We start from the raw sequence: 22,243 nt of genomic DNA on the forward strand, positions 1-22,243 counted from the left end.
GCAATCACATGTGCAATAAAACTAATTTTAAACGAAACATAAAACTGAAGGAGAAAAAGATCAACTGTCACTACAGTGGCTGTATGTTAGATGTTTATAGCCTCTTTCACTTCCTTTGTCTCCTAAAATTGCCCCCTATCTGAAGCTTGTGGCCTACAGGTCATATAAACATTACATAAAAAATAACTTAAAATTACAAAGTTGAACCATGTAAGGAAATCTTACTTTGTGCAATTTTTAGTTAACAACATTTGTTTTCACCTCATAAAAAAACACTTTATTGCAGTATTTGGCAGGTAGCTTGCATTTACTTAAAAATGAAAATAAAACGAAAGCAGCGAGTCACTGCAGTAGTGGGCTGTTTGTGGTCAGTAGACACAAAATACTGGCAACAACAGATCTTAGTTAAAGACTTTAATATGATTTATGTGATTATCATTTGATATAAGAACATGTGAATCTGAATTAAGCTTCTGTTTTCATCAGTACAATTTTCAGACATTCTTTTACTGTCCATAACACAGCAAATATATTAAAGGTCATTGAATATGAGAAATTCACTTTATATGTTGTTTGACCATAATTGTATGTCGTCTGTAAGATATTTTTACGGATTTCGGTCTGCAGAGTTTCTATTGAGTATATTGTTATATTTGCCCCATTTGGTGAACTCTTGATTTGTGAGTGGACCCCAGACCTCACTTCAATAGATTGGTTTGATTATTGATTGGATAATTTTTAACCAGATTCCAATTGGGATGTTAATTTAATTTTTTTCCTGATAGCATAGAAAGCTGTTTGTGCCTTGTCTCCTGGGTCATTCTCAGCCTTGTTAAAGTAGGGTGATCATACGTGCCATTTTTCCCGTACACGTCCTGTCCAGGATTTTGGTGCATCTTCCGGAAGTCGTATTTGTTAACCGCATATGCCATTCAGTTAAAAACATAAGACATACAATCGTATTTTCATTCTTACCTTAACGGTTGCTTTTCTGTAATAATAATAATAATCTTCTATGATGTATGAGGTCGACAAATACAACTTCCGGAAGACGCACTGAAATCCAGGACAGGACGCGTCCGGGAAGAATGGCACGTATGGTCACCCTAGTTAAAGTTTCCTGCATTACTGATGTTTATATTGAGGTATGTGTAGTTTTGAGTTTGTTCCAAGGGCATGTTGTGTAATTTGAAATTTTTATATTGGCTTTGATGACTGGACCTTTTTTGGAATATCATTTTTTATTTAGGGTTAACTGACAGTGCCCATGTTTGAAGGTGTGCAGGAGGTCCAGGTTTTGCTGTAGACCCTTTTTTTGTCGGTGACAGTAGCACCAGATCATCTGCAAACAGAAGACATTTAACTTCAGTGTCTAGTAGGGTATTACCAGTTGCTGGTGACTGTTGCTTTTTTGGGCCTTTTTACACCTGGTCACTTCATGTGTTTTCTCTGATCGGATAGCTAACTTATTTGTTAAAACTGTTCCATTTACATTTGGCCACAGAAATGCGTCTTGGCAAAACGAATATGAATCCGATCTTTTACCCCCGCCCAAAATGCAAATACACTATTTATTACTCCACCTTAAAAAACTTAAGATGACGTTTATGCAACACTTACTGTATGTTGTACTGTATGTTGGGCACGGGACGCTCGTCTCTCCTTGCTCGGCATGAGCTGAAGCTCGCAGTACAGCGCAGCAGGAGAGTGACAGCGCAGTGATTTAATGCAGGTCCATGACGGGAAAAGCATTCACAAAACTCTCTCTTAAAGTTTTATTTCTTTGTTTAATATCATTTGAGTTTGTCATTAGACTCTTTTATTGATTCTAGGAAGCTTTTTTACCCGCTGTCATCACTTCATAAAGCAATAGGCGTGTCGTCTTTGTTTGTTTGGCGCTCTTCCAGCTTACTTGCGAGTGACGTGCTTACGTTTGGGAGGAGTAAAGCGCGACGTATGTGGTTTCATCAACCAGATACATTTACACTTCTCTGAAATGCGTCCCAGACCACCTCCTGAAGTGGTTTGAGCGATCGGATTTAAATCCGTCTCGAAATAGTTTCAGAGGGCCTTTAGACCTGGACTTTTTACGATCAGATAGCTATCCGATCAGAGAAAATGCATGAAGTGACCAGTGTTAAAGTGTTTGTATTTTATCACATAATTCATCCAGTGTAATTGGAGAATTTAATGTGTTGGTTTTTGTTTATATAGCCAAAGAGGTTGGAGAAGTGGTTCACCCATACCTCTCCGTTCTGGATGGGTAATTCTTCATGGTTAGGTTTGTTTAGTTATTTCCAATGTTCCCAGAAGCGGTTTGTTTCTAGAGATTGTTCAATTTTTCTTAACTGGTTTTCTGTATCCTGTTTCTTTTTTTAGGGTATTTTTATATTGTTTAAGTTTTCTGTTGTAAAAATCACACCTGTTTACATTGTCAGCATCTCTGTTACTGATTTGTCTGAGCTTATACTTTTGGTAACACTTTAGAATAGGGACCAATTCTCACTTTTATCTAGTGTCTTATTAGCTTACATATTAGCTGTTTATTAGTGCTTATAAAGGACATATTAATGCTTTGTTCTTCATGACCATATTTTACATCCCTTAACCCAATCCAATACCTAAACCTAACGTCTACAACAACTACCTTATTAGCTATTAATAAGCAGTAAATTGGGAGTTACTGAGGCAAAAGTTATAATTAATAAGTGTTCCCCATACTAAAGTGTTACCATACTTTTTTATTTTTTTTGAAGTCGTTGTCAAACCATTTTTCGTTTACATTCACCCTGTTTGTTTTTTGTTAGTGGTTTTTAGGTTAGATAAGTTTGCAGATATTGAAAATATTTGGTTCATTCTATGTATTTCTATGTTTATATATTTAGCTAAGTTATTTAATAGGTTTTGGTATTTGGTATATGATTTTTGGTTTGCAAATTACTCTTCATTATGTATCTTCACTATTTTGTTTCCATCTATAAGGATGTTTAAGTTTACCAACTTGGCGACCACTTTCTATTGATCAGAATATTCTAAAAATCTGTGACTCTTGAAGAAGTTTATTTTAATCCCAATCTACATGAATATGAGTTTACCATTATAATCACATGCAATTTGTTTACCATGAAGTTATGCAGTATTTGTGTCCATGGATTAAAGTGAAAAAAATTCTTCTGACTGAAATTTTTTTCAGGTCAAGTCATATTTCTTTAACTAAAACTTAATGTAGGCGAGACCAATAGCATTTGAAGGGGATTTTTTTTCCATTAATTCCATATTAAAGTCTCCTGTGGCATAATAGGTTGCTGTAGTTTGCATGGCATTTAAGATGAAGGCGAAACAGCTAAATAACTCACTATATAAAAAGAAAACATGAATATCATCACCTTTAATGAATCTTTTATTAATTATTTATTAATTGTAAATGTATTTATTTTAGCATTTACTAATAATTTTTTTAATCAAAGTTAAAACTGTTAACATTAGTGAATGCACCATGAACAACCATCAATTACTGTAATGACATAAACAAGAATTCCTTAATGCTTATATACTCTATATTTCAAATTATTTGTTCATAATGCATTTACTAATGTGAACAAATACAACTTTTTAATATCATATTATTCAGTACACATAAACGAATTATCCAGGGTCTGTTCTGTTCACACAACAGCTTACAGTCACAGCTCTAATACAGTAAGGTTATGTATGAATATAAACCCTGAACGTGTAACTCGAGTTAAACTCGTGTACAATTCGCACAGGATGTCTGTAACCATAGTGACAGTTGTTAATTGAATGACTGTACATTTATCAACAAATTATAATGTTACATAGAGGCAGCGCTGATGTACTATTTATGCGCAATGGTTCGGCTGTTTACTTTCTCCTAAGACCTAAATGGTCGTGTTTATATGAGGATACTTGCAAAGACGGGATTTTTGACGCACATTTGTATTTAAGGCCAATAAAGTGGCAAAAATACTTACACGCTCAATGAGAAGCGAATGCGCGGCTTACGCGTTCAGCTCTGACACACAAACAGCGGACGCATTTAGCACTGTTGTATGGCTTCCCAGACAGCAATTTAGCTCTTACCGACGTTGGGGCGCATGTACTTGCCCGACATAAAGTGCCTCGGTGAGATGTCTTATGGAGATCGGTAGCTAATAGGCAAGACATCGGGAAGATGGTGGCATTAGAATGATCGCCGACCGTGAGCCAACGTAAACCCGCCCTAATTATTATGACCTATATGCGGCGCGATCCGCTTCGCTCTCCCATTGAACACAGCTGATTTTCGGCTGCATCGCTGTAAACGTCAAGGCATGCTTATAAAGCAGCTGTTCCAGCGTCAGGATCCCACCGTTATATAATTGATTTGTTTAGGCCAGGGGTCTCCATGGTGCCAGCACATTCTATTAGTATCAATTGTAATATTTATTTATTACATACATATGTTTTATATTAACTTGGCTTGGTTTACGTATGTTAACATATTAAACAATACTAAAACATATCAAAAAGTAAAATAAAATAAAATCAGTAAGTAAAACAAAAAAGTTTTGAGTAGAATAAATAAAAAAGTAGCCCTCCAGATTGTTATACATATTGTTGTAGCCCTTGCTCACAATGTTGGAGACCCCTGCAGGCTAACTCATTTCATATTGTGTATCAACAACAATCAACCCTCAATAACAGTTTATGTTGTGTTAATCATAAAATTTCTTCCCTAACAATTTGACAAGAGCTAGTTGAGAAGTAGGCAACTAGCCCACTTGCATGCAAGACTCCGTCCGTGGCTGCGCAGTCTGCAGCCGCTTCCTTTTGAGTTGCCAGGTTTTATGACAAAAAAAGTTTAAATTGAAAGTAAGTGATTATTATGTGTAGGGTGTATTTCATACACAATATGACAACCTGGTAAATGTCAGTCTAACAGAAAAAAATGGATCAGTGAGTTTTCCAGGAGAAATAACAAAACAGAAGGGCATCTGGAAATTTTTTTTTACTTTGTTTTTGCAAAGGCAGTTTCATTTATTTTAACACTCCACAAATTACACTTTGGGGTGGTTTCCCGGACAGGGATTATCTTAAACCGGGACTAGGCCTTAGTTTAATTCTGAAATATAACTAGTTTTAATAACATGTCTTAATAAAAACATTACTTGTGTGCATTTTGAAGCATCACAAAATACACTGATGTATTTTATGATATGTCAGTGCAAGTTGTTTTCAGTTTGGACAGCTCTTACATTTATTTTAGTCTAGAACTAGTCTAATCCCTGTCCTTGAAACCGTCCCATAGCAAACTGCAACAAAAATAAGAAATTCCCTCCAGAATAAGTCATACTCCAGAATCAGTCCAATCAATTATTTCACTTAAGATGCTTGCTTGTCCCGCCTTTGCCGCCCCCATTCCTGTCTCTGCTCAGACAGCAGCAGCCAGTTTCTCACAGTCATCTTTATATCAGCCTCAGTGGAACTTTGTAGGCAGGATTTCTTAACACAGCACCTAAAAAAATGTAATAATGTAATAAGCAACAGAAAAAAATAAGACAGCACAAAAGTCTATATATCTTCGTGGATGGTTTCTAAAAAGACAATTCAGAAAAGTCAGAGCATTTTGCAAAAAATAAAATCATGTTGGATCAACACATTGTAGGACTTACTCAGGAGTACCTGATGAATAGGCTGTGATTTAAGGAGAGCACATCCCTTCATCACTGGGTGTGTCTTGCTGCCAATCATCTTGTGGCACTAGGAAATACAGAAAAAGTCCCGTTACACAAAGAACAGCATCACCCAGGTCCAACTAACAGAGCTAAATAAGTGACCCCACAGCAGTGGTTCTCAAACTTTTTCTGTCATTTTTGTCATTCCCCATTTTATGTAGGACTGTGCTGTGTGTGCGCTGTGTATTGTGTGTGTGTGCCTGTCTCAGTGTGTTCTTGATCTGCATGCTAAACAGCTTATGTTCAGGAGGGCCCAGCCCTTCATATTCATCTTCCTGCTGCCAATTAACGGTTGTCACTATGAAATGATAAAATTAGATTGTGAAACTGCTAAACAGTATGTAGGCCTTTTGCTCTCAAACTTTTCAAGTGCACTTACAGCCACAAGTTTAAAGACCCAATGGACCCTTTTACTGTTTGTACACAATGGTGACGTGGCAACATATGCACGAGCAGTTTGGCAACGGAAGTATGGCAAGAATCAGCAGTGAAGTAACACAGACAGAGAAAGTTATTTTAAAAAGTTGACTTATCAACTTTTTCAACACATCTACCAGATCCGTGTACTATAGTGGAGTGGATAGAAGACGTTAGCAGATGGCCAAATATAAAGTGGCCAGATACATATGAAGAGTTTGGTTCCAAAACCCATTAAATTTATTTTGACAAATTTTGTTAAAAACGTGTTTTCTATACCAAGAAAGTGACAAGATGAAAACCACTATTTTCTGTTACAAACTTTCACATAGCATCTTTAGGTTATAAAAACATAAAAAAAATTCAAATCCATAACTTGATTTTCAAAGATTTATAATAAAAACAGATTATTTTTTCCACCAAATGCAATAAATTCATGACAAGTTTTTATTCAAAATGCTATAAATCTATTGAATCAATAGCCTTTATAAATGTGCATTCATCTTTGCCATGTTATTCATTTAGTTGACTAGTGGTATACACCAATTAAAAATATAAACATTAATGGCATTAATCAAAACACTTACTTTGTGATATTAAGAACACTGTCATTGATGCGGTTATACTTGACGTCGTCGCTTAACGTGTTTCACAGCGATCAGCTGTAAAATGTTTTGGTCCTGCTCGATTTTCGTTGACTTTGAGTAAAATTATGGAAAGTTTTTCGTAAGATCCCCTGGGGTCAATGTGTTTGCATGACAGAAACTTGATGTTGTCGGCCCGGCCAAACAAGCACCCGTCTCCCGAGTGTCTCTTGCGTAAATTATTAGATGTTGATGGCTTACGTTTCTTTCCCGTCACAGAAAACCATCACAGGTTTATCAATGCTATTAAAGTATTATTTTGTTTTTGTTTGTTTGTTGATCACGAAGTACAAAGTAGATGAGGAAAACTAGTATTCCGTGTACTCAACGCGCCGCCATTGTTTGTTTACATTGCAATGGTGCGCTGCAAACTGTGGAGCGGATTTATGGCATTCTGTAGAAAAGGCGGAGTGGCGTTTATTGCATTTTGGGAAAAAAGGGAGAAAAGATGACAGAATAAAATGGCGTATATTGGATTTTTGCTTAAAATTAAGAATTTACTTTTTAATATTGACCTGATATAATACTGATTCTGGCAGCAACTCATTTTTTTCAAAAATGGCATTTATTTGGGACCAAACTCTTTATATATACGTATATTAGTATATTATATTAGTACAACCAAACGCAACAACCAGACATTTTGATGCTGGGAAACCGTTTTAATAAACTTTCTGAGTTGCTAACACGTTAGAACAACTGGCGAACAACAACACTTCCGTTGCCGAAATGCGCGCACAAACTATTTGATCACGTGGGCTGTAAAAGGGTCTATGCATCACATATTTAACAGAAACTTACATTCAGTACGAAGAAGGTCCTCATTCACTGATGTAATCACTTAAATGGAAAAAACACAAATGGCCCAGATCCAGCTTGATTTTAAAATCTGGCCCTAATTCATTTGCTATTGAATTATTCTGAAATGTATTGTTTTACTACCTCAGTATGATGTTCTGAGTAAAAAGTGCAGATTCATACATTACATGTAAAATATCTTACTATCGTTAGTCCTCTGACGGAGCACTGGAAGAGGGTGACGTGGAGGCTGCTGCAAAGCACACAGGCCTTCGTTATTATTCGGTGTCACTAGAAAATACAGAAAAACGAAATTATTGGAGTGAACAGTAAGTCAAGTTTATCACAATTAGATAAACTAATGTCAGTGGGCTGAGTAATTGCCACACATTTCTACACACACACACACACGTGTCAGTGTTTTCATTGTCTGCGTTTTAAATGGCTTACAGTCAGGAAAGCCTTCAGTTCTCTGCGCCTCTTTCTGAATATTAACCGCTGTCTCTTGGAAAGACAGAAAACCTTGGTTTACTGATCACACTACTAATATAAACTCAAAAATCATATCTCTGGAACATCAAACTATGGTATGTGCTGTGGACCTGTGGAGTACATTGTGTCTGCTTGAATTTAGGGACCTGATGCATTTTACTATATAGGGTACACTTACCTTCAATCTACAATGATGTGGGATGGGCTGGAGGAGTTAAACAAGGGGTGGGAGGGTTAGCCAGCTTTCTTCTTACTGACACTTCAAGAAGATTAAAAAAGGTTACAACAGAAAGATAATCAAAAAGGCACATCAACCATAAGATTTGCACCTTAGATATCTACATCTGATATTCGCTGTATGAGAAGTGCAGCATTATACACATAAAATGTCTTACTAGGCTTGCTCCTTTGATGGAAACTTGGGTGGGCTAGAGAAGGCTGCTTCCTTTTTGTCACTGTCATGGCCATTTAAAATCAAGGATTAAAATTCGAAAAATGTTTAAACACAAATATTACAAATTCTTATCAGGCATAATTAAAGTATGAGCATGTAATTAAAGGGAGAGTTCACCCAAAAATTTAAATAATGTAATTAATGACTCACGAGTTTGGAACGACATGAGGGTAAGACCTCCGTTCATCTTCGAAACACAGTTTAAGATATTTTAGATTTAGTCTGAGAGCTTTCTGACCCTCCATTGAAAATCTATGCACAGTATACTGTCCAGGAACAGAGAGGTAATAAAAAAACATCATCAACGTAGCCATTTGACATCAGTGGGTCAGTTAAAATGTGTTGAAGCATCGAAAATACATTTTGGTCCAAAAATAACAAAATTACGACATCATTCAGCATTGTCTTCTCTTCCGGTTCTGTTTTGAACGCGCATGAGACTAAAGTCACATGACTGCAGTGACGCAGCTGACGTACAACGTGGCTGATGTGTTATTAGGTGCGTCCCCGCTTTTTTTTGTGCGCCCGAGCTTCGTTTACAGTCTGAGGGAGACGAATGCTGTAAATGTGAAAAAAAATTCACAAACATATCTGAGGATAACACGCCATCTGCGTCACAAGACTTTAGTCAGACACATGCGCTACACAATAGACATAGAAGAGAATGCTGAATAAATTTGTCATTTTTGGACCAAGATGTTTTTTGGATGCTTCAACACATTCTAACTGACCCATTGATGTCAAATGGCAACTTTGATTATGTTTTTTATTATCTTTCTGGACATGGACAGTATACCGTGCATAGATTTTCAATGTAGGGTCAGAAAGCTCTCGGACTAAACATAAAACATCGGAGGTCTTACAAGTTTGGAACGACATGAGGGTGAGTCCTTAATGACATTATTTTTCATTTTTGGGTGAACTATCCCTTTAATTTTCTAATGGACATATGGAAACTTAAAGGAACACGCTGACTTTTTGGGATTTTAGCTCATTCACAGTAACCCCCAGAGTTAGATAAGTGCATACATACCCCTTCATCTCTGTGCGTGCCATAACTCTGTCTGACGCACCCACCGCTAGCCTATCTGAGCATAAAGACTTGAAGTAAATGGCTCCAGCTAGCATGCTGCTCCCAATAAGTGACAAAATAACAGCAACATTTTCCTATTTATGTGTTGTGATTTGTTTAGTCACACCGTGTACAAACAACAAGGTCATGACACAGCCATCTTTTAACAGTATACATACTGGGAACTATATTCTCAGAAGGTGAAGCACTTGCTACTTGGGGGGAGTAACTGCACAACTCTGACCGAACTCTCTGCTCCTCACCGGGGGTTTCTCAGGTGCTGCTAGCAAATCACTGCACCCAAGTAGCCGGGCTTTGCCTTCTGAGAATATAGTTCCCTGTATGTATATGATTAATAGATGGCTGTGTCTCACATGACCTTGTTATTTGTACATGTTGTGACTAGGGCTGGGATAAACGATTATTTTTTAAACGATTAATCTAGCGATTATTTTTTCGATGCATCGATTAATCTAACGATTCATTTTATCAGTCCGATTCGACTTCGATTCGATTCTCGATTATTTCCCCATTAATTAACTAATAGCAATTTATACATGTAGATTTACATATCTGAATGTAAACATTTCAATATATGTTCATTGCTCTTAAACTTTCAAAATAAAAAAGACTATACAAGTGCAAAATACTGCATTCTTAGTCAGAGGTAGCATTCAATAAAGCGTTTGCAGCTCATACTGTGCAGTTTAGTAACAGTATAAAAATCTCAAGTTCAAATTACTTTATTTTACATGCATTTATGAGCAAAACCTCTTCAATGTGCCTTTTGATGGTCAGTGTAACTTTTATAACTTGATTTGTTTAATCCACATTGTTTTCGTGCTGTTCTAGTCCATTTAATGACAGATATAAACACAATTATAGACTTAAGAAGCACATATATTATTAAATCTCTTTCTCTTAAGTTTGTTAAGATAGACTAGGACTCATTTACTGCTGGACAGAGAGTGAATGAAAGCGCAGTCTTCTGGCAACAGTGACATATTTCATTGCTTTCTGTTAAATTGCTCAAAGTCATGGCTGTTTAAAACACACTTCACATTCATGATTTTAAGGTAAAATGACACTTTTTCGCGTCAATCCACGAGCATTTAAACCATAAACAAAGCACTTTCACTTTAATTGAGCATGAGAAGCGCAGCAGAACCGACGCAGAAACGATTGCAGCACTGTTGCTACAGAGCCGCGAGCTCGCGCTGCTCATGCGGCGGGGTGCATGCTTGTTAACATGGGCGCTGAAAACAACACGCGCTGCACGTACTGCTCACACTTGCTGTGTGAAACCGGCTTGGACTGAAGCCACTCGCGTTGCTACTATTCTACGGCGCCGCCTTTTTGGGTCTGACGTATTCTACGGCGCCGCCTTTTTGGGTCTGACGAATCGACGCGCATATTTTGCGTCAACGTATTTTTTGCGTCAACGTCGTCGATTACGTCGACGCGTTGTCCCAGCCCTAGTTGTGACTATACAAATCACAACATATAAATAGGAAAAAGTTGGCATTATTTTGTCACTTATTGGGAGCAGCATGCTAGCTGGAGCCATTTACTTCAAGTCATTGTGCAAAGCTAAGCTAGCGGTGGGTGCATCAGACAGAGTCACGGCACGCACAGAGACGAAAGGAGCATGCATGCACCCATCCAACTATGGGGACACAGTGAATAAGATAAAAAAATAAGCCTTTAAGGTCAAAATAGTTAATTCAACTTGCCAACTGTTATGTTGTTTCCAGCCATAGGTAGGAGGGAAGGGGGAGGAGGGTTTTTTGGAAGGTTTGTTGTGCGTTTTCTTCTTTTTCGCCTGTGATGTTTGTGGTGCATTTTGGGTGTCTGATGAAGGGCACGATGCAGGGGATGATGGTGGTGATGGTGATCTAAGTCAGGATGGTCTGTAAATGAAAAGTTTTTACAAAGATTAGTTTTCATATTGATCACATCGAACATAGAAAGTACAATGAGTAACATCAGAACAACATAGCCCCCCACTCTCACTTGTCTCATGTAGTATTCAACAAGAGTATTGTTTTCATCCTTTAGATGGGTTGGGTGATGTCCTCTTGAAAAAACTTTGGAGTATTTTGTATGAGTCTTTATAGACCCTTTTACTCTTTGTACACAATGATGATGTGGCAACGTAGGTGCACGCAGTTTGGCAACGGAAGTATGGTAAGAATCAGCAGTGAAGTAACAGTGACTTATCAACTTTTTCAACACATCTACCAGATCCGTGTACTATAGTGGAGTGGATAGAAGACATTAGCAGATGGCCAAATATAAAGTGGCCAGATACATATATACGTATATTAGTATATTATATTAGTGCAACCAAACGCAACCAGACATTTTGATGCTGGGTAACCGTTTTAATAAACTTTCTGAGTTGCTAACAGGTTAGAGAACCACTGGGGAACAACAACACTTTCGTGGCCGAAATGCGCGCGCAAGCTATTTGATCACGTGGGCTGTAAAAGGTTCTGGAGGCCACCAAGCCATGCCTTCATCGTATTTACCTGAGTGAAAAAAAACAGAAAAGACATTTTATTTTGCCTAAATTACAAAGGTTAAATAAAGGCTCTATTTTATGAATAGGTGTGTGTCCAAAAACACTTACTTCCTATCACTTTATTACTTAATAACCACTTTGTCTGACTGTCTACAGTGGCTGTGCACTTGTACTAAACTAGCTCTTTGATTGACAGGTCTACTTTTAACGTTACCATAAAAACGCACAACAAGAGCTGCCTTTAATTTTAAGCATGTCACTTAGACAAAATCATTAAAAATGCATTTAGAGTGTAAGGGGTTGATATTATAAAATGACAGATGTCATTTTTGTGTAGACAAAAGACAGTCCGTCAATTTATTACCGTTTACCTAACTGTTTACCGACGATCCCCTCACGTCAAAAATACTGTCTAAAACAACTCACTGAAAAATATTTAATACGCGAACATATTAATAATAACTAACCAGGGGTGCGTTTCCCAAAACCATGTTGCTTATTTTCCATTGCCAACCAACTAGTTGCTAACACAACAGGTTAGCAACTATGGTTTTGGGAAACGCACCCCAAGTCAACAGTTATAACAACAAACCAAGTCTAAAAACATGTAATGTTGCCTCCGACGCCAATTTCTGTCATCCGTTTATCGAAAACATTTCCACAATCATATTTAATCAACATACCTTCGCGCTTACACTGCCGGCTTGATGTGGACCAACAACTGCGTAGATCTAGTGAAGAAAAAAAGAGGCGCGGTCGGCATAAAGGTTGCTTGCGGTTCCTCTGCCGATCTCCGGCTGCAGACTCATCGCGCCGATCGTTTACCCACCTACTTTTATTCTGTGTGCAGGGGAAAAACCCCAACCGACACTTTGCCGCTGGTGCCCTCCAATTGCCGACGTCGGTAAGACTGAACGTGCTGTCTGGGTTAATATCACTTGTTTATCAATTGCGGCGCTTAAATATATGTACAAATGTTAAGTTTTTTGAGACCACACGCAAATGAAACTGCAAGAACCGACAAGTGGATGACATCAAAGTGCCGCGAGAGCATTTCGGAAGCAGTCTCCTCTTATGATTCCTGAAATCGCTCTCACGGGATGTGGATGTCATCTGCCTCTTGGTTCTTGTGGCGCCACATTAAGTTTACCCACGAGTTTAACAAACCTGTTGTATCAGCAACTAGCCTGATGAGCATAGCATTCAAAAACTAGACGCGGGTGATCACGTACGTGAGAAATCATTTACCCCCAAAATACAGGACCCCTAATCGCAAAGACACGAAAATTACCTGGCGGTTTGTTTTTCTTTTCCCACGAACTGAAAGGCTTGCCAATCTTCATCATTTCGCTATGCCAAGTCAATCTCAAGTGGTCTTTTACACCTTTATCAATCGCCAAAACATCGGAGCCTTTCTGCATTACAAGTTTTACCTCAGCTTAACGTGATACAGTCAGAAAACCTGGAGTGGATCCAGTGCGCAGTGATTACAGAACGCTTGGATGGAGAGAGGAACATGATTTGGATCCACTCCAGGCTTTGATCACATCCAACTTAAAGTTGAATACACGTCGTCTTTATGAAAAGTGAACTTAATAATTTTGCAATTGACGGAAATCCGTCTAGCGACGGAAAACTTTAATCCATGTGTGTCATGTGTTATGCCGTGTGTGGGTCAGGAGTTTGCCATGGGATTGCTATTGCAACCCAGCTGTGTGCATTCATGTTTCATGTCAAAGGGCACAAAGGGTTTAAGTAAGTGAATAGCCTAGAGTCAAATAGGTCATGGGAAGGAGACACTGGTCTGAGGAATGTCATGTGGTGCTTCATATTACAAAATCCTATATTGGTTTAAGCATGGAGGGGAACCTATATATTTGCCAAGCCATGGCTCAGAGAGTCAGACTGATTTGGAGGATCCTCCCAGGACTACACTCTGGTTCTGGGGGGATTCACCAGGGCAGCCTTGGCTTCTTGTTTCGTCCGGAAAATAAAAGTCTATCTCTTGAAATCAAAACCTAAGACTGAAGATTGTTTCATTTGAGGAAAAGGAAAACCACAACACTCTGTTAAGATCTTAGGAGTAACCATTCAGTGTAACTTAAAATGAGACAAGTGGACCACATGTTGTCCTCAGCTAATAGAAAGCTTTTTGCTTTTCGCCGGCTAAAGAAATTTGGAGTTCATGATCAAGAACTGGTTACCATCTATACTGGGTATGTACGTCCAGTGTTAGAGTATGCAGTCCCAGGTTGGCATAATTCCTTGACCACTGATCAAATTAAAAGGTTGGAAAGAGTGCAGAAACGAGTTTGTAAAATTATACTGGGACCAAGGTACGAAGGATATTCTGATGCCCTCTCCTTTCTTGGATTGTGTACTCTAGCAGAGAGACGAGTCCAATTGTGCCTTGATTTTGCTAGGAGGGTATATAAGTCTTGCTTTAGAGATTGGCTACCACCACTCAGGGAGCAGCTAACTGGACGCCAGATGAGTCAACTCTTGCAAATTTAGATTTGGTTGCTGTGTTTAAAGACACACTATGCAGTTATTTTACCTTAATATAACAGCTTCAAAGTTATGTCGGTGGTAAACAAAGTCATAGTAGGGCGAATCATTCTCCTGTTGAAGCTCGGGGAGGACGGCGCTACCAAAATCACCAATGCAAGCTTGAGAGAACCGCCCCTGACAAATCTCGCGAGAATCACGACTTGCTTTACGGCAACGATGTCACAAATGTAAGACTTGTTTGACTTCGTGTGGCGATGCAAGAACCGACTGCCGGATGACGTCAAAGTACAGCGAGAATGATCCGAGATGGCACTTTGACGTCATCCGGCTGTCGGTTCTTGCAGCGCTGCATGAAGTCGATCAAGCCTATAACAACAACTGCACGCGCGAATTTGAGACGTGAGGCTAAACGATTTAAAAGTTAAGAAAGCGCATTCGGAAGAGAGTAGGAAAAGGAAAAGAGAATCTGAACGTGTTAGGAACCGGACAAGACTCCCACTCGGTCAGGTTTTTACTCGTTGGCGTGAGCTAAAAGACAGCACTGGATGGGATGCTGATCTGGCGATCTTGTTGATGGACTAGTAAGTAAATCTCTCATTTGTTTGCGGTCTATGTTGTATGTTGTTGTGCTTGCTTGTAGTATGTCATGTGATTATCATGACAACAGTTGTCAATATCTCACATAATTATCAGGACATAAAGAAGCCTAGAGGTTGTAAATAGTGTAAACATGCACAATTTGCAAACTATTATGATAAATAGCAATAATCATGTATAGTGACATTATAACAACCAATGTTATGAAATAATGCAACGTACACAATTAACTTTGTCGTGGCATTTTGTAATGTTTACATTACAATAAAAGAACACAAACGAAATTATACAGTAGACATAGACTATTGACTGTTTACTTGTTATTTAGCTGCAATCATGTAAAACCATTACAAGCCAGCAAACACGGTAGGCTACTTTACTATTATATGCACTCTACACTTAAAATAAACTTCTTATTATCCTATTACCATCATCTGTAGTTTAGTAGACTATGCAGTTCCCTAATTTGTATGAAATTGTGAAACATTACCTGGTCATTATCTGATGTGTGGGATATATAGGGAAATTATGACAGTTGCAAGTATTCTCCAGCGACTCTAGTCGCTGTTTGACAAAAATGCCGAAAATGCATAGAGCGGCTTTAAATAAACTTCCTGCAAATGGATTCTATGTATTTGATGCCTAGTTCCTCACAGAATACTTCGCCTACACTGAATCCAGTGGAAGTTTCACAACTACAGGCCGCATTTGCTTATCAGAGTGAAGTACTGAAGGAATATCAGGATCAGCTTAACACTCTTTGAGCTGCTAATGAGAACATGATGGACTACATTCACTCGCTTCCCACTTCCCCTGACAAACAGATAAAATTTAGTTTTTCCTGATAAATTTGATGGCTCTGCAGAAAAGTGTAAAAGATTTTTATGGCAGTGGAGGATTTATTTTGCAAACCATCCAGATATGTTTAGGCAAGAAACCAAGAAGAATGCCTTTATGATGTCACTGCTCACTGGAAAAACTATAGACTGGGCTTCTGCTGTTTGGGAGAGAGATCATCACTTCAAAACCTCTTCTGATTATTTTGACAAACAAATTCAAGTGTTTGACTATCCTGCAGGTTGCAAAGATATTTCTGTTCAGTTGCTTCACATATGCCAGGGCAATCGATCAGCAGCAGATTTCGCAATTGAATTTCGAACATTAGCTGCTCAAAGTGGATGAAATGATGTAGCTGTTTAGACTGTATTTCGTGAGGGGCTTAACCGTGAACTCCAAGCTGCAGGGGCGTGTCTAGAGGGGGGGCATGGGGTGGCACCGCCCCCCCCTGGAATATGATTGGCCCCCCTTGTGCCCCCCCTCCAATCTCATTGGGCCAGCTAGATTTACTGTCAACCTGAAAATACCCACCGCACCATTGGACCAGAGAGCTGTCAATCACTGTTTGATTTGAGGCTCGCACAAACGCTAAGAAGAAGCAGCATAGTTGCGCGTTTTTAAAACAGGAGAAAAGAGCTGTCACGGGGTGACGATTTTTCGGGGTGGAACCAAAAGTTGAAGAAGTTTGGTTCCGCCCGGATGTTTCCGTCCAGACCGGAAAACAGAAACACCGGACATCCGGCAGCTTCGCGAAGGCTGTAATCAGCCGATTGGGCACAGCTGTGCCTAGTTAAAGAGATCGCCGGGCAATTGGATAACTGGAGTACAGAGAGGAGTATAAAAAGCACAGTTAGATCACAGTTGAGGGTCGTAGTGTGTGCTGAGGAACGGAGCTGTGCTCATTGTTAGACATGGTGGCTGTCTGTATTTCTCTCTCTCTCCCTCTCTTGTTGTAGTTTACGGTGGACCTGCTGGAGTAAACGAAGAATCCTATGGGTAGAAAGGAACCTTGGTCTAACCAGTATTTTTGAAGGAGTAAGCAGGAAGAAAATTGACCTTGTTGCACAACGTAAACAAAGGCTATCCGCTGTGAGTATACCCGTTGGTGTGGAATAACTTGCAGAAATTTAACCTGTGTGATCGTTGGAGTCCTCCAGGACTAGGAGGGCGGCCCTACCCCTATAACAGCGTGGTGGGCGAGCCGCTAGAAGCGTACGTCGAAACAGCCACAGCAACGAGACTTTGGTTTGGTCGTGTTTGCCATCGCCTCTATTTTAGCCCCAAGCGCAGTGGAGGACACCGGGCGCTTTCCCTTGTGGTGTTGCACTTATAGTGTGGTGAGTGAGACTTTACAATTAATAAGCTTTTCACGTTGGAGTGGTGCTGTGTATTTGCTGTGGGTTGCTGTGTGTCTTGTAGACGAAGCCCCGTACCATCCATTTTCTCTACTGGGCAGAGGACGGAGAGGCTAACGACCTCAGAAATTACTGCTACCATACGCTGTGTGCTGTTTCGGAGTACGAAGGGACGCAGACCAAGAGCTGTCAAGGACTGTGAGTAAGATATTGGAAATATTCGTGGTGTAAACTTACCTGTGTCTGTCTTTGTCGCAGAGTCAGAGGCGAAAGGGTCCGCCGCCCCCGTGGTCTCTACAAAGGGGCGCCCCTGTCCAGGATTCGATCGGCCGACGGGCAGTGGAGATAGGGCAGCGCTCGACCCGGTGAGGTGGTGTGTGACCTTCGCCCCTCTGCTGACCTACGGAGGAAACCATACCTACCCAGAGAGCTGTAAGCAGCAGAGCCGGTGAGAAATACTCGAAGTTTCAGTAACAGTGTCTTTGTGTCCTAGCGACCACCTGTGGAGAGAGAGGAAACGAGAGTGAATAATTGAAGAACAGACTGTGAACGTGATACCTACCCAGAAAGCTGTAAGCAGCAGAGCCGGTGAGAAATACTCGAAGTTTCAGTAACAGTGTCTTTGTGTCCTAGCGACCACCTGTGGAGAGAGAGGGAAACAAGAGTGAATAATTGAAGAACAGACTGTGAACGTGATACCTACCCAGAAAGCTGTAAGCAGCAGAGCCGGTGAGAAATACTCGAAGTTTCAGTAACAGTGTCTTGGTGTCCTAGCGACCACCTGTGGAGAGAGAGGACAACGAGAGTGAATAATTGAAGAACAGACTGTGAACGTGATACCTACCCAGAGAGCTGTAAGCAGCAGAGCCGGTGAGAAAGACCCGAAGTCCAAGTAACAGTGTCTTTGTGTCTTAGTGGCCGCCTGGGAGAGAAAGGAAGACGAGAGTGAACAATTGGAGAACAGACTGTGTAACGTGTTACCTACCCCGAGAGCTGTAAACAGCAGAACCGGTGAGGAATATACCAAATCCAAGCTAACAGTGTTTCTGTGTCGCAGTGATCACCTGTGGGGAACAAGGAGAACGAGGGTGGACGTACGACGGGGAACGTGAAGGCACGCGGGGCGAGGACCCCCTGCCGAACCGAGGAAAGGTACACGGACAGTGGAAAACCTCCTACCAGTCACACCGAAATTGTCTGCCTCCAGGAAAGAAGAAGGAGGGCGCCACGGTTAGCAGGGTCCAGGCCGGAGCCTGACGTTTCCCTCTGTCCCCCGGCTTATGGTGGTTGGCACCCCTGTTGCCCTTGCCCCTGTTTGCCCGTGGCTGCAGTCTCCCTGGAGGGAGGAGAAGAAGCCTATTAGTTTTAAATTCCCCTTTCCCCAATTCCCCAGTTCTTTTAAGTATTTAAACTAAATAAAGCTTGTTTTAAATTTTACTCACCCGTTCCCGTGTTTGTCTGGTCATTGGGTTGGCTTTGGGGACCTCCTCGAGGTGGGAGTTGCAAAGGGGCGTGGCTCTAGTTTAACACAGCCAGCCCCTGGTGGTGACAGAGCCACCACGACACCCACCGCACCATTGGACCAGTTGTCAATCACTGTTTGATTTGAGACTCGTGCGAACGTGAAAAAGGAGCGGGCGCCCCGCCACAGACTCAACACTGGCACAAATAAACACAAATCAAATAGATTTTTCATGATTACCATTTACATTTTATTTTACTATTTAAAACGGCTTCATTCACCGTTGCAAGCGCCCAGCAGCGCCTCTCTCTCACGTGCACGCTTTCTCACTGCTGCGTGCGGAACCTCAACAGTGCATCTCTTATATGACACTGAGTGAAGGAATTAAAAGTTGGCTGTGTTTTCCACCTGGGTTCCTCCGTGTCCTTGTCTTTTCACGTAAACGTTAACAGTCAACAGATGTTACTGACAGAGAAGATGGTTGATTGAGTATCATGACTGAACGAAAGGTTAGTAGTGTTTTCCCACACACACACACACACACACCACTTCTCTGTGCACAAGCTCTCTCCCTCCCTATGGTGCCGTATGCGCACGCGCCTAACAGTATTCTCTGATATTTTTGAACTTGCGCTGAATTGTCTGCGCTGTAAGCGATCTACAGTAAAACTATCACTTGCATTTAAAAATAAAAGCACTCATAAACACAACAAGAGAAGAACATTAGTAAAGCTCTGCACTGCATGAGACACGCAGGTAATCCGAAATCACCTCATATCAGCTTTCAATGTAAATGTATGATGATTTTATCAGACAATGTCGCATTTAAATCAGTATTTTAGCAGTAAAAAGTAACAGCTGGTTGGATTAAACATGAGGTGTTATTGGGTCGTGTTTAGTCACTATTTTAAACTCTTTCTTAATGTCTGACAACAGAACAGATATTATGTAAAAATAGCATTCAGTTGTGTTAAAATACAGTATAATAAACAATGAAAGTCAGATCAGACAGAGTAGAAAAACAGATTTTTATGTAATATTTCCCTTAATTAACCATGGTTTTACTACAGTTAAAACCAAAAAACCATGGTTACTGTAGTAAAACCATGGTAACCACAAAATAACCATGGTTTTGCTCATAGTAATCAATGCACCAAAAAAACATGGTTACTACACTTTACCACAATAAAACCATGGTTAATTTTTGTAAGAGTTTCCCAAACGGTCCTGATATGTCAGAACGTTAACTAATACCAGTTACATGCGACTCTGTGTAATTTAGATAATTAAAGGAATAGTTCACTTAATTTAAATGGTTAAATGGTCATATACTTAGACTTGTTTCAGGCCTGTGTGAGTTTCTTTCTTGTGCTGAACACAAAAAAGAAAAGAGTTAAGAATATTGGTAACCAAAATCAGTTGATGGATCCCATTGACTTCATATGTAGGAACAAAATAACATGGCAGTCAATGGGGTTCATCAACTTTCTGGCTACTAAGATTCTTCAAAATATTTTATTTTGTGTTCAGCAGAAGAAAATTCATACAGGTTTGAAATAACTTTAGGATGAGTAAATTATGGCAATTTATTTAACTCTTTCCCCGCCATTGACGAGATATCTCGTCAATTAAGAGAAAACGCTTCCAATGACGAGATTTTCCGTCTTTCCGCAATACCGCTATTATCCACCAGGTGGCGCACTTCCGCAACTTTTTAAACCCGGAAGTATTGCCCTATGGCAAGCAGCTGCATGTCCGTGTGTGTTTTAAAGATCGCTCTGAATGGGATCTCTATGAAAAGTCCGTCACAAAAATGGAATTATCTCTGCTTTTTGCTCAAAATGTGGTGTTTTTGCAGAAACCTACCCATATTCAAAAGCTGATTACAATAGAACCACTGAAGGTAGGAAGAAACGTTTTTTTTGTTTGAAAGCAGAGGGTCTGTTCTTTCATTTGGTATATTGTATGTTTATATATTCAAAGAAGGACATTTTCTGGAAGGCATTAAACTTTGGTGAAAATCATGAAAAACGCTGGCGCTGGCTGGCAACTTTTTTAAAAAGCGCTGGCGGTGAAAGAGTTAAAGTGAACTATTCTGGAACAGAACTGTGTTGTCTAATCCATGGAAAATACAAAAAAATAATACCATCTATATTAGAGCACGTGGCATTGCACATGATTTTGGGAACCATGGTTAATATTTTTTAAACCAGTATTTATTTTTATTTGAATTTTCTGATTGCCCCCCCCCCCCCGACTCGTTCTTGGTCCCGCTGTGCCCCCCCCCATTTACAAAATCCTGGAATTGCCCCTGGCATGTAAGGGTGAAGAATCTACACTATCAGAATTCATCACTATGGCTATATTAGAATTGATCATTTGCTTCGCAATGCTCCACATGCTAAAACTCACTCAATGACTTGACTACAGACTCCATTTCAACCCAGGCTTCCTCAAAATCCCCTGGACCCATTCAAATTGCTTATACCCGTGTTTCTCCTAAGGAACCCTGTCATCGTCACATTGAAGAACTATGCTACTAACTGTGGTGAACCACCTCGTCATCGAAATGCTTTATGTCCTTATAAGAATACAAGGCTAAAAGTGAGTACAAATAATTTCATGTCTCCATCTCACTACAGTTTCTCTTTACCAGCTGAGATATTAATTGATAACAATTGTAAATCTGTTACAGCATTAGTGGGCTCTGGACCTGCTGTGAACTTAATTCATTAAGATTTAGCTCAACTCAACATTCCCACATTCCCTTGTATACTAGCAATTAATATCACTACTGTAGATAATGCATCGATTGGCTCTGGTATAACCAGTCAAACTGTACCAGTTACCCTCAAGATTGGATTATTTCACACAGAGACCGTCTTTTTCTATGTTATCAATTCCCCCAAGCATGCCATCATCCTAGGACAACCATGGTTGGTGATTCATGATCCTTCTATTTCCTGGAACCAGAGTGAGCTCAAACAATGGTCAAGTTATTGTCAATTAAATTGTACAATAAAATCCTATTGCCAATACAGCACCCCCTAAGAGTAAAGTATACCCACTATCTAGACCGGAAACGTTAGCAATGGAATCCTATGATGAGGAGGCTCTAGCATCTGGTTTTAATTTCGCCTTTCTGCTTCACCAGCAGTAAGCTTCTTTTTCATGGAGAAGAAAGACGGAGGTCTTTCACCATTGATTACCACGGTTTAAATTCCGAAGTACAGATGTCCCCTACCATTTGTCCCTTCTGCTCTCAAACAACTCCCTGAAACACACATTTATACCAAGCTCAGTCTCAGAAGTGCTTATAATCCTATTAGAATCAAGAAGGGAGAT

At 39.9% G+C, this 22,243-nt stretch overlaps 1 long non-coding RNA gene across 1 annotated transcript; it reads left to right on the plus strand.

The window, feature by feature from the left end:
- The first annotated feature begins 16,724 nt into the window (after positions 1-16,724).
- On the plus strand, positions 16,725-18,873 carry LOC141368734 (uncharacterized). Its single transcript, XR_012371952.1, has 3 exons — positions 16,725-16,948; positions 17,038-18,165; positions 18,494-18,873. It is a non-coding gene; the product is annotated as an uncharacterized lncRNA (long non-coding RNA).
- Positions 18,874-22,243: the final 3,370 nt, after the last annotated feature.

Source organism: Misgurnus anguillicaudatus, chromosome 2 (genome assembly GCF_027580225.2).
Source record: "Misgurnus anguillicaudatus chromosome 2, ASM2758022v2, whole genome shotgun sequence".
NCBI classification, from domain to species: domain Eukaryota; kingdom Metazoa; phylum Chordata; class Actinopteri; order Cypriniformes; family Cobitidae; genus Misgurnus; species Misgurnus anguillicaudatus.